General features: G+C 38.0%; 1 long non-coding RNA gene across 1 annotated transcript in view; it reads left to right on the top strand.

Moving 5' to 3' along the window:
- Positions 1-18,359, top strand: part of LOC115599622 — a 78,950-nt gene that overhangs the window by 16,984 nt on the left and 43,607 nt on the right. The window contains exon 3 of the long non-coding RNA XR_003988545.1: positions 3,173-3,346. This is a non-coding gene — a long non-coding RNA (uncharacterized LOC115599622). The remainder of the gene's footprint in view (positions 1-3,172; positions 3,347-18,359) is intronic.

Genomic DNA, 18,359 nt, shown 5'->3' with positions numbered 1-18,359 from the left:
ATGTTGTATGCACTGTTTTACAGTAGTATTAAATAAAACAGGTACATGCGTGGAGATCTATTTCATGGGTCTTGCTGTGCATGTGCTTTGATTTTCTGCTATATGAGGAAGCTGCCTGCCTGCACAGGACTGTTCTTGATCTCAGCAGTGTGCTTTGGGAGCTGAAAATATAGAACATACAAAGGAAAAAAATAATGGAAATACATTTGCACTAGCAGTTTTAACAGCTGATTTGACGCCCATGAGAAAGGATATGACAAGCTCGTGAGATTGTATTTTTTAAAAAAGATAAGTGAAAAACATCCTGAACTACCTTGGATTTTGTTAACGAGGAAAAATTTTTACAGATATTTCTCTCCTTTTCTATTTTGCATGTTGATACTGTAGGAGGGTTATACATTAGATAGGAACCATTACAGCGCAGAATCACTGTATGATTTTCAAAGTATTTGCAAAAATACTTTGGGATACAAGTGTCTGAAGGAATAATTGGCTCGTTGAGCTAAAAAAACACTGGTGTCAGATAAGACACTCTTTTAGGTTCTGAAGGGTATCTAAGGAGTGAATGGAGTTGTGAGAGTAGCTCCAGAAAACATGCCAGTTAGGCAGTAGTGATCCTAAATACAGAATGATTGGGTTGGAAGGGACCTCAGGAGGTCCAATCTGCTGCTCAAATCAGAGTGAACTGTGAGATGAGACTGGGTTGCTCAGGGTTTCATCCAGTTGGGTCATGAAACCACCCAAGCATGGAGACTGCACCACCTTTCTTACTACAGAAACTTTTTTTCCTATTTCCATCCTGAGCCTCTCATACTTTATCTTGTATCTGTTGTCTGTTGTTATACCACCAAACCCAGCTGAAACAACCTGCCTCTGACTTCTCAATAACCCCTCCTCAGGTATTGAAAGGCTACGACCAAAGCCTTCTCTTCTTCAGGCTAAGCAAGCTCTGTTCCCTTAGACTCCTCTCACAGGGCTAATGCTCCAGCCCTGACTCTCTTGGGGATGGATCCTCCTCCTTAGTCTGTCTACTTTGCAGTGCCCCTCAGCAAGATGATGAGTGACACAGGAGGTCTGTCTGTCACATGCAGGTCCATGTGGTGGCTGCAGCCAGGACAGGCTTGGTGGCTGCACATGAACCCTACTGCTCTCTCCAAGCTGATCTAAGGTACATGAGTATTTTTGTTGACCATCAGACAGGAGACCTACCAGGAGCTGATGCTGTTGGCTGGCTTGGCCTTGACCTTCACAGCAGTTTTCTGGGTTAATAGTGTGGTGTTACTAATTTCAGGTATTAATTTAGAAAAATATTAGCCTGGATTTGAAAATCATGTCACAGTTTAAATGCTCTACGGTGCTAAAACACTGTAGAGTTTCTTTTACTCTGCTGAGTGGTTTTGAGCTGCTGAGATACCCATTTTAAGCATTAAACACGAAGGTTAGAGACATACTTAGGCTTAGATTGTTAAGTGTCTTGTAATTGCATAACTACAGGAGCCAAGGCTTTAAGAACAATACTGAATATCATGAAATTTGTGATTTGATTTTAAAATTAAGCAACATTGATAAGATCAAGAGTCTGTTGCTTTTGTAAAGCAAATGTTCATATAAGAAGGGTTTTTTCAAATAGTGAACCATGTCTGTAAAGTTCTAAAATGATAGCTGCTATTATGTGCTCATCTGCTTGGCACAGTAATTAAAGTTTACATTAAGGCTCTAAGGCATGCATTTAAAAGTATGGATTGAAATTAATCACCCTGCCACTACATAAATTACTTGCTGAATATAACAGTATATATGTTTCTATAGAAAACTGTACCTTTGTACATTCTGCGTGAATACAGTTAGAGTTAATATTTCCTATATTTTGTTACATGTAATTTAAAAAGATAAAATATATTTCATTTTATTAACTATATACAGGGTCTTATTTACATATTTCACCTATCCAGGAAAATAAATCTTGCATCATAATGACCAGTAAATATTAAACTGCTGAGGTACCCAAATACTGCTCAAGGAGTCTTTGAGCTGTCCACAAGCCATCCCTGGGAGCAGGGCAACAGGAATTCCTGTCTCTGTAAGATTTGATTCATCCTAGAGGACTGTTTCCACATACACCCTGCCGTTGTGGGTGAGTCTCTCACTGCACACCAGGCTTGGCCCTTCTCATGCAAACTGAGGAAGGGATTTTTATGAAAAGATGAGGTCTGGGAAGGAGGCCCTTTTCTATTTAAAAAAGCCAATATTTTTTCAGCCATTAATTTGTTTTATCTTAGATTTAAGCTTGCAATGTCGATTGCATTTCTGGCTTTCTGAATGTTGCACAGTGTCCTTAGGAAAGCTCCGGTGTGAATTTTACAGACTGTAGAGTCCCCAAGTGAGGTACTGCTGCTGTCTCTAACATGGCTACTCTTTGTATGAGCAACCCTTTGTAGTAAATAAATTTGAGAAATCATTAATGTTACTCCTGTACTGGACAATTCGTCAGATTTGCTCTGTTATTTTACAGACTACGTGACTTGTAAGTCAAAAAGCAGGTGTTTGTCCTTTTCACGTTGCTGAAATGCATGCGGCACGTAGTTCAAAACAATACTGCTGTCCTGCTTTACAATGCAGATAACTTCTTTTCTGTTACAGTTTGTCTCACTGTCTAGAGAGCAGTTGGAAATACATGTACACACTGCTCGATCTGTTGCTTTTTTCCTTGTGATACCGTGCAGTCTCACAACAAAGAGTGTCCTTCTGTGCAGCACAAGCACAAAGCTAATGGACTAGGACAGAGATGTATCGAGCAGCGTGTTGATAAAAAAGAACAAGATTGTTGTATTGAGGATTTTTTGATGCTCTTGTGAAGCTAAAATGCATGCACTAAAAATGTCTTGTTCTTCCCTACCTACTTCCTGATATAGGACCCGGTTTTAAAAAATGGATGTTTCTCTGAAACTTTGATTTTTAGACTTGCACTTTCTGTACAGACTCTTTGTAGGTGTGAGTTCTAAATGCAGTTTTCAGGAATTCTTTCTTTTACAGCCAGTATTGATGATCCTGTCTGAGAGTTACAAAAGCAGAAAAAAGAAAACCCTTACAGACATTTGCTACTTCGGTTGATAGATATTTACACATTTCTGCATGGTGAAAGATCTTCTCTTTTCTTAATTTATTTTTTCAGTGTATCAGCCTGGATGTAATCTCCCTGTAAGGAGTGTGAAATTTACAGAAGAAGAATTACAGCTTAACACTGAAAAAGCTCTTCCTCATCTGAACCACAGGCTGAGTGTTGCCAAATAGAAGTTTTCTATCACATTTTCTGCAAGAGTCCGAGAAGATTCTTCTGAAACTTGGGGTAAGATTTAAAAAAAGAACAACATGTTTTTAAAGTAGTAGCTGGTATGAATTCTAGATGAAGATACTCTTTGTGCACTGATCTCTGTGCTGAAATGTCTCTAGGAGCAATAGCATGTAAGAAAATTTCAATGCAATACTTGTTTGAATGATGAAAATAGAAACAATAAGCCAAATTTTACTACCAAGTTAAATTTTGTCTCTATATATGAAGAAATAGTTTACTGTTAAAAAACGAAAGAATGTATTATGTATTCTTTTGATAGTATCTGTCAAAGCACAGAAATGTTTAACTATGAAAAATAAGTTCTTTTTAAAAACATGGAAGGTATGAATCTCTGAGTAGTACAATATATTTTGGCTTGCTTAGCTTTGTAGAAATAGCTGAAATATTTGTATTTTGTATAGTTATTGTTACCTTGGTTTTAGTTGTTTTGTTTTTAGTACTGGTATCCATTACCATACATTTGGTGAATTCTTCCAGCATATTTCCTTATTGCTATATCTATTTAGTTCAGATAGTTGGTGTGTGATCAGCATACCCACTCTGCAACTGTAGTCATAGTATTTCATATGCATAGCATTTTCCAAGGAATATCAGTACTTTCTCATATACGTGCATCCTTTTCCTGCTTTTGTTTTCTGATCATATATATAAAATTATTGCCGAAGACCTTTTTCTAAGTGTGTATTGGGTACAGTTCTTAATATTAACAGGTGTTTACATTCATGGCAATATAAAATGCTTCTTCTGACTTATAATGGAATGCTCTCTTAATAGCCTGAGGAATTTGGCCAGGGCATACAAACGATTTATTTTTTATTTGTTTGTAGTCAGGCAAGTTTGTAATTAAGACAGTAATGGGCATAAGCATTCTTGCAGCCTTTGCAGTTCATCTTTCTTGTTAACATCAAAGAGAATATTTGTGGTTGAAGACATAGCAGTCAGTAATAAGTGTGGGAGAATCAATAGCAAGCAGGTTTTTTCATTATTTTTTTTAAATCAGGTTATCCCCTATCCTCCTATGGCCTGTGTATCTCCAATAAATGGAAAACATGCAATCTTTTTTTTCTTCTTTTTTTGGTTATCATTACAAATGCTGTAGAAAAAAACGATACATACACAGTGGTACCAAATTCTGTGCACAGCTCAGACCACCAGAGATATTAATGAAAATATGCAAAGACTTGTATAACCTTTACCTCAGTGTCTTATTTCTAGAAATGGCTAGTGTAATTTGTCTTTTGCTGAAGAATCCATTCCACTGATCTGTAGCCTGCATACTCCAACTATTAATTAAATGAAGAACATGATAAAGCTAAACAGGAATCTTGATATAGGATGATAGTACTTTGATTTGCATAGGAAGTACATACCTGGGTGAATATATGTCTTCATGCATACATCTATATAAGTATATGAAGTGGTTTGGATTTACTGTGTCTGAGAACAAAGCCTTATATTTGACAGATCTGTAAGTCAAAGCATTGTGCATCTTTTGTGTCATTTCTGAGACAGTTGAGATCAGCTGAAAAGTCCTGGAGGATCTCCAGTGTGTGAGAGTTGCCAGCAACATGGTTTCTTCAAGGACCCTTTGAGTCTGTGGTATAATTCCTTTCACAGTCTGGTTCACAATAGGGTGTATTTGTTGGTTATTTGTCTCTGCAGCTACTAGGGACATCTGTTTGAGACTCTGCATATCTACTGGAAAGGTACTAGGGGGCTGTGAGCTTCAAGCCCTTAACACAGTTACATAGAGTAATGACTTCCATTGATTCAGTGTTTTCAATTTGCTGATTTTTGTCTTGATTTGTCTTTTAATAATGTGCCAGTGGTGTAAAAAGACTGAGATTTGGGTGTCCATATATTTTACACTGAATTTAAAACACCAATAGCTCACCATAACAGTCTTCTTAAAAAACATGGAGAGAGAGGAAGAATCAAGTCTGGTTAAGAGGTGGTTCTTATTAAGAAAATAGTTATTATTTTTATTATTATTGCTATTTCTGATGTGCATAGTACATCAGAAGCATAGTAATCCATTCATTGCTTTCGGATTAGACATCAGAATAAATTGCAAGATCAGAGATTAAATTAAAATCTTCAAAAACTTGATTGTCATGTATTTTTAAGGAAGTATTCTATTCCAGTAACTCTAATGTATGAAGTCTTGTTAAGGGTAACCCTGAAGGCTGACATTTATTTCTTGAGGAAGAAACCCAGCTGACAGTACAGTCAGATGATGCCCAATTATGTTATCACAAATAGTTAATTAAAATAAATTAATAGTCAGGACATCTTCAGTGGGTACAGCAAATGCTAGCTTCTCTTTTTATTGCTAAATTGTTTCACAATTTTCTCGGGAATAGTTTATTTTGGAAAAACTAAGCTTTGGGTCTTAGACTAACTAACAGTCAGTACTCTTACTGTTTTCTCATTCTGTTGGTTCTTACTCATGTATTCATATGAGTATTTTTTGGAACACACCTTAAAAGCCTTTTAATGCCCAATAAAGCTTCCTTCAAGTTGCTTGCTCTGGTACTCTCAGAGGGAGCAGAAACTGTTCTCCCATGCTTCCAGTGTCCTGGATATGTGCAGATGACTCTGTCAGCTGATGCTGCTTTGCCCAGATATAAATAGAAAGAGAAAGTAAATCTGGCCCTGCCTTACCTGTTGCAAAATAAGAAATGAGGCTTTTTGAAAACAGGTGCAAAGAGAGATTCAAATTAAGTTTTCTTTTTTTATAATTTCTTGGTTTCTGGCCCAGGGAATGTGGTGTTTTCAAATTCTCAAACCAGCAGGGGGGAAAGGCTGACCCAGTGCTTGTTACATTTCTTGAAAGTTAATTTACATGTGTTCAGGTGAAGAAAAAGGATTGGTTGTGTGAGGTTTTGGTTTGTTTGTCAGTTTTCTGTGTAATTCCACATGAATTTGAATAATTTCGACTTCTGCTTACACCCACCTGTGAAAAGCAGATTCTCTTGTACACAGGAGATCTTAGCTTGGCTGGTGAGAAGTGAATACAGAAAAGGGGCAGTGCAGTCACTCCAATGTTAAATTGCCCATGCAAGCCTTTCAAGGCTGAATTGCTTTCCAGATCGCAGGAAATGACATAATACTTTTTTTTTTCTTTTCTTTTTTCTTTTTTGTTTTTCTTTTTCTTTTTTTTAAGTCCAGAGAAGGAATGTGCTGGAATAGAAATACTGTATGTAACATAAAGATTAAGACAAGAAGCTGGTATCCTCATATTTAAATTGTTTGTTGAATCAGGTCCTTAGAATATTGTCAAACTTAAAATACTTAGGATGAACTTTCAGTCCAAAGCATGTTATACAGATTTACTGTATAGGGCAATTTCAGTCAAAACAGTTCACTTTTTTCTGAGAAGAGGGCAGTCTTACCTATGTTGTGTTCTTTGAGGACTTCATGCTTTAACTGCAGCTTTTTTCTGTTCAGACCTCTAAATATAAATCTTTGTTCATACACTAAGTTGTCTCCAGCTGAAAGGGGGTTGTGAGATGATTACATGTTCCTTGTCATTTGAACCTTTTTCTGATAGGTTCTAAAAAATATCTACAGGCTTAAATAAATATGGCAGGGGTCTTCAGTATGTAGCTCTTTTTCTCTGCACATAATTCCTGTGCAAGAGGTCTTGTTAGAAAAAGTGGCTTGGCTCTAGCTAACTTTGAAAAAATAAATTTTATTTTGAAGACTTATGGAACAAAAGGAACTTGTAAGGAGTAATGTAAGAAGGTAATTAAATTCCCTGGGTAACCAGGAGAAAGATAGAAAGGCAGTAATGTTACTTTAGAGTATTTTGGGTAAGTCATGATCTTTCTGTTATTTTCATGTAAGTAATATTCTTTATTTTCTATAAATATTATATTTTTACAAATTACAAAACAGGTGACTAAGTATTGTCGTAGTCAATATTACTTGCAGACTTCCAATAACTGCTTATATCAGTTATTAATGAAACTGAATTTTTAAACAATGATTTGCATAAATGAATTCTCATCATTGTAAGCTTCGTACCCACCTAAAGCAAAATCCAAGACAGATCGACATCAAATGTGTTGATAGTTCCTACCTTAAAAGCACTAGGAGCATAATTTCTCTGCAGGTGGTGAAATGAGATGGATGATTTTTCCCACCTAGTTTAAAAACATAGTTCATCCTGTTCTAGATGGAAAGGTGGTTTGTCTAAGTGTCTACATCCTCTTGGTCACCTCTAATGAGTGCCTGCTCCTGGGCAGCCAGTGTCTAGCATGTTGAAGGCATAGGAACTGACCTGCACAGCCACATTGCCTGGGACTGGAACCAGTGGCTGTTCAATTGACTGGGAGATGGTCTGCTGCTTTTAACAGAATTCAGGACACCTCTCTCACATGCATAAATGTTTTCTGTGTTCTGGCTTTGTAAAATGTATCAGGAATTACTCTCTCTAGTAAAAAGAAGTTTCTTCATTTCACTGTCAGAAATAAGAACGGCCTAGTTACTAAAAACTATTAAGTATATATATCAAAATTAAACTTTATCAATGAGGTTTTACTACAAATGCTGACATTGAAGGAAATAAAGCCATCGTACACATACATTATTAAGAGCTGAATTTTGAAGGGTCTTGGTATTGAAGGTTTGTATGTTTATTAACACTAGCAGCCTAATCACTAGATTTCAGAAGAGCATTAGCAACATGTGGTTATTCCTGACAGATGCCACACTGCAGATCACATTACTTGAGTGATTGCTAACGATGTTTTGCACCAATGCAATTTGGTGACAAAGCATCCCTAACCAACTAATGGAAGCTGAGCTGTATGAATCATATTCATTCTTGTGTTTGGGAACTTAAAGTTTTTTCATCATGGACATCTATGTTATTTATAACTTAGTCACACTGATATTTCAGCTTATTCCAATTGTAGCAGGTCTTGAAGTAGCATGATGATAGATCAACACCTGTTAAAATTATTTTTATATTGCCTCTGATAAAAATGCTGATTAAAAACTGGAATTCAGTTGTCTCTTTCTTTAGGAAGTATCATTGTAGCAGAATGTGTAGAGGAATGGCCTGAGCATGCCTACACAGCCCCATGTTTGAGGCATTCAGGTGCTAATTAGGAGATTAGGAGATGGGAGGCAGTGAGCTTGTGTTGAGCCCACCTGTGTTAAGCCTCCAGCCCTGCCCAATTAGGGTTTGCCTCAGCTGTGCATGAGCAGGATTGGGGGGGCAATAAAAGGGGAGCTTCTAAACACACACTCAGCTCACTCTTGAGCAGCCAAAGGAGGAGGTTGGCTGAGTCTGGAGCAGAAGCACTGAATGAGGCTATCCAAGTCTAAAGGCAGCACGATCGGAGCACTGACTGTGCACCTTGGTGAGAAAACCTCTTTGACTTCGAAGCACCGTACCCCAAGAAAGGTTCACCCGCTTATCATAATTTATTAAGACCATTGTTTCTCCCTTTCATGCATATGTGTTTGTGTGTTTCTTTCTTTCTAGAGAGTGCTAAAAATCAGGGTAGAAAGGGAATGTGAAAAAGGTGCCAGTGTTGTCATTTGAAATGTTAGTATGGTATTGCTGTTCATCAGTGACAGATGAATCTGTTAATAAGATGCCATCTTTTTATTGTGTCAGACATTATGTTACTCAGTCTATGGGCTTCTGTGTGGTTTTGATGTTTTCAGGGAAATGGATTTGCACCTCAAAGAATCAGTAAATTTATCTTAAAGGCACTCGCCATCTTCTGTCCTAAGAAGTGGCCAAAATTTTAAATACAGTCATTCTGGATAAGCTCTCTGGTGAGGAATTCCTCTGTTAAGTAATTGACAAACTATGGGATGTGCTGTCTCAACTCAAAGTGATTTCTGCTCTGCATCGGTGTACTTGAGACATGGGATTGCATTAGTGCTAAACTGGTATCGGGATATCCAGTTGAAGGGACTGTGCAACGTTCAGGAACAGTTTCACCCCTCATCCAGTGATTCTTAGGCCACTCAACAGTTTCTCCATCCGTGCCCCAGTGGTTGATAGGCACAGTCAGTGATGTGGCTGCGTGGTATGGCAGATTTTGTTTTCCGTGAACAAGTAACCATGGTGAAACCAGATCCCAACTTTGGTAATACTGCCAAAGAGCACAGATCAGGTGAACTATTTTATTGTTGAATTTCACTGCTTCCCAGAGATCTAACATAGTGCTCTCAGATAGTCCCTTAGCACTCTGAGCTAAGAGGTTGGAATGTGACTACAGCATCCCGACAGCCTGTAATGAAGCTATGGAGGTGTTTGATCAGGAGCCTTATCTTCTTTTTCATTTAATAGTCGGTGCCTGGCACTGACACTTGCTTCAGAAGGTATGACCCATAAAAACTGCTGTCTTTAATTTTTCCTTTACAGTGGACCTTGAATGAAAAAGAATCTCCCTCTTCAGGTGGCCTGAGAGGAGAAACATTTTGGGCATGATTTTAAGAAACCAGGTCTAGATGGTGGGTAAAATCCCACCAGTTTTGAGGTCATCATCTCTCTTGTCTCTTTTTTTTTTTAAGAATTTAGACAGTTCTAGCCTGCTTGCCTATCAGGAGAGTGTATCAATTCTTGAGATTGCATAGGAGAAGTCAGTGGGTATTGAAGCCCTTTTATAAGTGTATCTGATATTCTTTGATTAAAGATAAGCATGTGATAGCCAGGATATGATTTTTATATTTGATTGGGTTTTTTAAAAAAAATTATTCTTTTTTCATAGGAGAGAACTGTTTCTGCTGTATGAAAACTCCAGAGATCAAGCTGTAGTAGAAAAAATAAATTTAAGGCCATGTTATTTCTGATGTAAATGTGAAACTGCTATGGTCATGGGTGCACAGACTGCTCTAAATTCCTAGGTTCATGCAGTGCTACTGCTCTGACTACAACTACTGATTATAGGATAATAGTATAAAGAAAGTGCAGTGTGTCCTTTTCCCATTTTTAGATTTGGTTTAGCAGTTAGACATGAAATTAATGCCACTTGACCACTCAGCTCTCTGTGGAAGAGCTCCACAAATCACAAGTTAGTGCAGGACTACTAAGCTGGTTGACATAATCAGAAGGTAGATCTGTAAAACTGGTTTGTACAACCCATGGTTAAGCAATTATCTGGCCTCTCTGTTCTTTTTTTAAAAAATTTAAGTTCTTTTGAGTATTAATAGATAATGAAACTGTGCATCCACAAAATTCAAGATATAGTAAACTGGCCACAATAAACAATTATTTAAAAAAAAAAAAAAGCATGAGAGAATAATTTTAGGCATATATTAGATTTAAATTAACAGCTGTGCGAAATATTATTCTCAGACTGTGGAGTAAGGCACTAGAACTGACACAAGTTGCTCTCTGAGTATTCCCTGGATTAGAAGGTCTTGCTGTTTGGATTCTGTCATGAAATGGTTGGCATCCCAACAATCATGACAAGTGTATGTGTTGGCAAGGAATTAAAAATGGTGGTGCCTCTGAAGATTTGCAGGAGGTCACTGCCTGGGCATGGCAGACACTTGTAGCTGTTGCTAATGCCGTTCTGTTGTCTGTGTTGCAGCCATTTGCTAAAACAAAGCAAGGTTGGTCACATGTTCCACCTGCTAATAAGAGCTGCTATGTTTGGTTTTCTTTGAGCATTTTTTGACACTGGAGTTTTCATGTCACCACTTGTTGTTGTTCTGATAATAAATTAAATCTGCCCAGAAGATTTAGATTTTAAGCTTTAAGATTTTGCTGCATTTAAACTGCAGTAAAGGTGGCTTGGAAAAGTATGACTCTTGTAAAATCTTTACCCGCAAGAGGAAATATCTGATTTTTCATTTGTCTTTGATCCACTCTCATCAACACAATTTTACTTACTCAAACACTTGAGCCTGCAGTTCATTATAGTGCAAGACCAGAACCCTTCTATTACCTTATTTTTTTTTACACAATTACAATGAGTCTTAAAATCACATTTGCCAAAAGAAAGGCTTCCAGCAACCCCAAATCTTAACCCTTACAATTTGCTGTCACTTTGGTGTCCCTAGAGGGACACCAGAAGATTCAATTCCAGTGCCTTTGTTCTTCTGACAGACCAGTTGAATGTGAGGCATTGTTTGGTGGTGTGGCTTGACAATATTTCTCTGTGGCCAAGTCAAATTGAGCATATGGTCACCTCAAAAATATTTCAATTCTCACATCTTTTTTTGCAGTATTTTTACTTTTATATTTATTTAGGCAATGCTTTTACTTCTTTGGAGGGTAGCAAAGCACTCGGCCTAAGGATGTTGTGTCTGTTTTACTGTGGCAGTGGTGGGCTGGTGGTGGTGTGTGAGGCATTTTGAAGTTCTAGCTGACATGTGAATGTTATGGCCACCTCCACCTACAGATCAAGGGTGCATGGTCAGAGAGCAGTTGATACCTTGCCTGATGCAAATGCACCCCTGGTAGTGATTCAGTAGAGCTTCTGAACCTGCAAAGCTGCACAGCCCAGCAGAAGGAACTGAAGGGGATCTCTGTTCTTATGAATTTTACCATCCTTCCAGAGCAGAGCCTTGGACTATTTTTCAGAGCTTATGTATTTGATTAAAACATAATTTGCCTTCAGCTTATGAAGCTGAGAAGCTCTTAGAGGCATGAATTAATGGGGAGGCAGGTTGTGTCTGCTACAGAGTTGAGGAGCTGTGCTGCAGAAGAAAAATACCATTCTGCTAGGTGATTTGTTAGGTTCAAGCAATGCTTCCAGAAATTTCCATGCAAGAACATTTATCTGCAATTAGGACTGACTGACACAATCACCTCTTAGGAAACTCTCGGTTAGAGAATGTCGTAGTTTTCTTAAACATGGTCATTAGAAGTCTAGGAAAAGAAATTTAATACTTAGGTAGGAGGGAGGTGTGGGTGAATACTTCAGAAGACTTGGAGATGTCTGCCAAGCTTGTAGAACAACCTCCTCTCTCTGTGACTGTGGCAACCCAAGTGGAAGTTGGAAAGAGGAGAATGATTTGCCAGTTTGAAAAACTGGGTGCTTTATTCTCTTTGTACCTGACTGAAATATCCATGTATTAATATATGCATTAAAGGTCTCCAAATACCCATATTAAAGTTGGCTGTAAAAATACGAAGTCCTCATTTTATTTGCCTAGCATACTGTGCATGGAAACATGATTAGCATCAGGCAGTGAAAAAAATCTGATTAACAGCACCTAGAAATCGGCAAATTAATCCCCTGCAAAGAACCAGACCACTAGGAATGCAAAACTTCCAGGCCAAGGAAATTTCATGTGTAAGTGGAAAAAATGAGTCTGTCTGTGAATCTGACAAAGGGAATAAAAATGATAAAATGAAAGTACAGCTTTTTTACATTTTCACAGGACAAAATGAAAAAGTGAAATAAAATTGCCAGAAATTATTACCCTAGAGCAGCTAAGGAAAATATTTGAGGAAAAAGAATACACAAGGTAGAGGGATATTTTTTTCTAAATCTAATAGGCAAGAAGCAGAGGATAGATGGTTGCATCGTGTTGCTGAGAATTCTGGCATGCACATGTACTTTTGAGACATAAAAGATCTCCTAATTAGAGACAGGATCATTTATGGGACATGTGATTCCAGTTTATGGGAGGAATTGCTGAGAAAAAGACATCTAACCCTAAAGGAATGAATCAAAGAACGAGAGCAGCTGAACTGTCCAGGCAAAGAAGCAAAATGATGGCTGCTCTTGCAGTGCACAGGCTATGCTTAAAATGAATGCAGAGAAGAGGGCAGAGCTGGGCTCATGAAGGATGCTGCCATGGTAGTGTATACCCATCTGAACGCATGCTGGGCAGGCTGTGGAAATAATTTTTACTGAGGTCTCAGTGCTGCATGCAGCCTTTTTTTTTTGAAAAGGCAGCTGTGGTTAGAGTTGTAGAGAAATTTCCAAGGTACAAAAGGAAATATACAGCGAGGCTTAAGCAAATTTGACATCTTGTGGCACATGTCCACTGCAGAAAGATGTCACCACATATATTTTCAGTGACCAGTCACAACAACTTGGCTTGTGCTACACTCATGGATCAGCAGCTCCCCAGCTGGAGGTGGGGATGTGGAGCCAGCCCACAGCTCTGGTGTGGAGAGAGACAGGGAGGCACTGCTGAGGAGCAGAGGGCAGGACAAGTGGGACCACATTGAGGGGAGGCAGCCATCTGGGAGCAGTGGTGAAATGAAGGCTTTGAGCAATGCATAAAATCAAAGTAACGTGAGGGGCTGGTAGGAAAAGAGTCACAAGAGTAGAACTCAGTAGTGAGCAGCAGGACCATGCTGTGTGCGTCTGGCAGGCGCCTGGTGGGCTCTCCCATCCTCAGCCAGAGACAGAGGAGGCAGAAGGAAACCAACAGGCAGCATGATGGGCTTCATCGAGGTGAAAGCAAGTTCTGTTTCAGCAGAACAGGAAACAAGAGGCCGTTCTGGAGTTCAACATGTGTGAAGGAATATGAAATCAAGCTGGTCCAGGTGGGCTGGTGGTGAAGGCCAGCCTTTAGCTGTCTTTGGGTTAGCAACCTCTAGTTAGTCAGGAAATGTTTGCATGAAAAGCACAACTGCAGCTGTTAAGAGGAGAGTTGTGGTGACCTGTCTGCTGTTCAGACAGAGGAGAAATAAGAAGATAATGTTTGAAAGAGGCACCAGGAAGTTAATCGATCCGAGCCTGACCTGAATGTTACCCCCTTTTTTTCTGTGTTTCTGTACACCATTCTCTGAAGAAAAGCCAATTATATTTTAGAAGAATAGGGGCCTCTCATGTTGTTATTCATCATGTGGTACATGAAACACAAACAATAACTCTGAAATTGTGAGTTAACCTTGTCCTTTCATCACATATGATCATCTCGTCAGTAGACTGGTGACTGCTCAAATCTGCCTGCAAATGGTTGGGCCCCAGACAACTAAACTTTTATACATCAGTACAAAAGCAGCAAAGAAGATGAGAAGGAAAACCGATTGTCCCCGGGGACACAGCATAGTGGTTTGAGTAGTTCTGCTTAGAAAGTCACTTGTGGCTTTTATAATGAGGAACTTAAGGTTTGAATTTTCAGACTTATTAGCTGTACATTTGTTTGTTTTTTATTAACTTAATATACTATGTGCCACATTTTCTTTGGGGTATTGAGTCAATTTCTTTTTCATAAAACTTTGAAGAGATTTAGGTCTCGAATTTCCTGAGTTATTTTATTTTATTCCTGTATATTTTAGATACAGCAGTTAATGTTCTCTATCCTGTTTCCTTTCTGAGAATATGTGCTTCTGGCGAATGTAGAAGGGTAATATAGTTTTTGGTTTTTGTCTTTCTTGAAAACAGTGAGAACTGATCAGACACGATCAGACACAGTTAAACAACTTCAGTCTACAAAAGTCTCACTGGAAGTTTCTAATCCCCTAGCTCTCTGCTCCTATAGAAAAGAAAAGCTTGTTTTAAAAACTTCAATAAGGATATGACTATTAATTTACTATAATATACTTCACCTAGCTGCTAAAAATCTTGGCTGTTAACAGTAATTAAATATAATTTCATCAATAAAGGTGGTGTAAAAAAAAAAATAACACCTGACTTGCATTAGAAGCTATCCTTAAGAAACTCTGATTCCTTGAGTTAACAATTTACATATAACTTTGCTTTTTTATTTTTGGTAGTGCTTTGAAGGGTTCTTAAACACAGGAATATGTAGAAAGAATAAATAAACCATAGCAGAACAAATACGCAGTTCTGAAGTGTTCTGCTAGGTTTCATTATATATCTGCAGTACATATGGTTTATTCAAAAAGAAAATTGGGCATAAAACCGAAAACTTAATAGAAAAATATTTTACCATCTTAAAGATCTGACCAAATAATAAAGATATTTCCAAGAAAAAACAAATGAACAAACCACCAGCTACGTGCCAGATACATTTTCATTGAATGGAATGGAAGGACTCACAGTAATTTCCGTTAAAGCTATTGAGTTAAGTCTTTTTATTTTCTCCTGTTATTTTCACATATTTAAAGTCTGAGCTATGTCATGTCCTTAATAATATGCAACGTTTATACAGGTTTTACGATTTCTCCAAGTGAAGTTTTCTGGAAAAGTTACGCCTAGACAGAAGGATGTTAACTTAGTGAGCAGTTTTGTTATAATGTGGAATACCACATTCTGTTCTGTATCCTTGGAGCTAAACTGGATATTTGCAGATTTGGTGTTATTTTGTAGATTAAGAGAAAAGCTGTAAACTGAAAGATTACTGTAAAACCTGTTTCAGTGAAATACTTAAAATTATGAAATAATCTAATTCTTAAATAGCTTTGTTACTGCCATTGTTAAATATTACTGCAAGTATTTATTGCAAGGGCCTGAGTTACTACTACAAGAAAAATATAACAGCTTAAAGAGGAATTCCAGAGGAATAATCATATAATTTCTCTGGGTATTCAAGAGATGTGATAATTGTGAAGCAGAGAATGCTATTGGTAATATTTCCACTGAGAAATGCAGTAAAAATGTATTTAGCTGTTTCCCTAAACAAAGTTTAAGTCCAGATCTTGAGGAGGTCTGTGGTGAGGCTCTGAACTAACCTTAACACTGATGTGTTTTCTCCACATATAGGCACTTTCTACTTTGAGGTTATTAAAGACACTGAAACCATGAAAATGCATTAATATTTTGGGCATTTAATGCAATATTCAAAGAATATAATCGTGAGATACAAAACAAAGATAGTTTTGATCATGAAAAATTAGTCCCTTGTGAATTTATTATTCCTATTCTGCTTAACTTTTTTTAATTGTGTTTTATTTTGAGAATCCCAATGTGAAAAAAAAAAAATTATAATCTGTGTTTCACATTTTTGGCCCTCATGCAGTTTTGATTCATAAGTTGAAATCCTGTTTCCATGGAAATCATTTGACTTCTTGATCAGCTCTGAATTTCCTCCAGAAATCAAGGCAACTGGGGGACATCATCTAGGCTGATTCTGCCCATAATGTTGACCATAGTATTTTCCCAGATGAATGGGAGAACTATTCTGATAATGATTCAAGTAAAGATTCCCAAATTACAGAATGGTAGAAGTTGGAAGGGACCTCTGGAGATCATCTAGCCCAGGCCCTTTGCTAAAACACAGGATCATGTCCAGGCAGGTGTTAAATATCTCCAGACAAGACTCCACAGCCTCTCTGGTCAGCCTGCTTCAGTGCTCTGTCACCCTCTAAGTAAAATAGTTTTTCTTTATGTTTAGTTGGAACTTACTGTGTTCCATTTTCATGCCAGTTGCCCTTGTCCTGTCATTGGGCACCACTGAGAATAGACTGGCCCATCCTCCTGACATCTGCCCTGTATATATGTATAAGCATGAATAAGATCCCCTCTCAAGTCTTCTCCAGGTAAAACAGACCTAGGTTTCATCCTTTATTCACCAGAGATGCTCCAGTCCCCTAATCATCTTTGTAGCCATTAGCTACAAATGTAAATGTGTCAAAAGCTCTTGTATCAAGAGAAACACAAATTAACAACAGCAAAGAAAAAATTGTATGACACATATATAAATATATATATGCTTGACACCCTGGCAACATACACATGCTGGAAAAAATACTCAGGGACACCTGCAGTTGTCACCATTACCTTTTAAGTTTCTACAATCAACCCTCTTGTTTCTAGTGAGGTTGAGCTGCAGCTGTGAAGCCTTAATTCACAGCCTGTTTCCCTTCCAGTTACCACTAGGGTGGGTATTTGACAGACATGTTTGAGTTGGAAGTGTCTGAGTGCTATCCACATCAATGCCTGCTGGACATAAAGCTCCCTAGTTAGCTTCAGACATAGTGAGCAACTTGTGATCAAGATTGGTCAAAGATAATAGCAGAGGGTTGTGTTTTTTCCCAGATTTCTAGAAGAGAAAAAGCAATTCAGCAGCTCAAAGATTTGTAGAGGACAGGACAGTATCTGCAGTGTCTCCTGTTGGCCAGTGTTAAAAGCTCATAAGTGCTTAATACGTGACTGACAAGTTCTCAGGAGGATACCAGGATAATAACAGAACATTGATCTCTTGGTGTCTGTCCTTTGATCAGCTTGGGCAAATAGAGCTACTCTGTTCATATGCTTGAACCTGACCGTATTCTCAGTAATTTTGGCCAAAATTGGAAGTTCAGTATGTGGGCAGTTATTGTCCAGTTGTCAGCATCAAGTGACTTCTTGCACGGCAGCTGTCAACAACTTTCTCAGCAGGAGTCAGCATATCTGCCCCTATTCTGTACTGGCATCACTAGTGATGGGTGTAGTTTATTCTCTGATGACTTTCAGAACAGCTGATATAAACACTTTCTTTTTTAGAAGGTAAAAGAAAATATTTTTAAAATATCTGTACTTCATATATAGCTTGGGAAGAGGGGTTAAAGCTAAGCTTAGTTTAATTAGAATACTGAGAGGGGAAACTCAAAATGTTGGTTCTGTTGTTTCCATAGCTCTAATTCATAACTCAAAGAAAGGGATGTGGTACCGTGGGGTGAAGAATATGATTGTTTGCTGCTTTGAAAGTGTTTGTTTGTCAGGCATTCGGGTGGGAGGGTGGCAGTGAAAACAGACCCTTCCCCACACTGGAAATGCCAGGTGCTGTACTTCAGCAATATCCAGACTCTGAGTGTATTTCTGGCTTTCCTAATCTTTGATCCTGCCACTGAATCCGCGGGGGTGCAAAAATCCACCCACGCAGATCTGATTTCAAAATTCTGGCCTTAATTATTTATGGTTTGGTTTGGACAAATTACTGTTCTCTGTGCAACAAGCCTAGTATCACCAGGAATACAAAGCTATCTAAAACATATATATATACACATTATATATGTGTGCACACATTATTTTAGGATGTTGCCTTCACTAATGCATTTCAAGGCTTAATCAAAATTCTTCGACTCAGTCTTACCCTATGCTGCTTTCCACCTGAAAATCCTCCTGGCCACTTCCCTCAATCTGTAGCTCTTTTCAGAGAAAAAAAAAAAAGTCATAATGTTTAT

This window comes from Calypte anna, chromosome 1 (assembly GCF_003957555.1).
Source record: "Calypte anna isolate BGI_N300 chromosome 1, bCalAnn1_v1.p, whole genome shotgun sequence".
NCBI lineage: Eukaryota > Metazoa > Chordata > Aves > Apodiformes > Trochilidae > Calypte > Calypte anna.
This window is presented reverse-complemented; position numbering and strand designations above follow the sequence as displayed.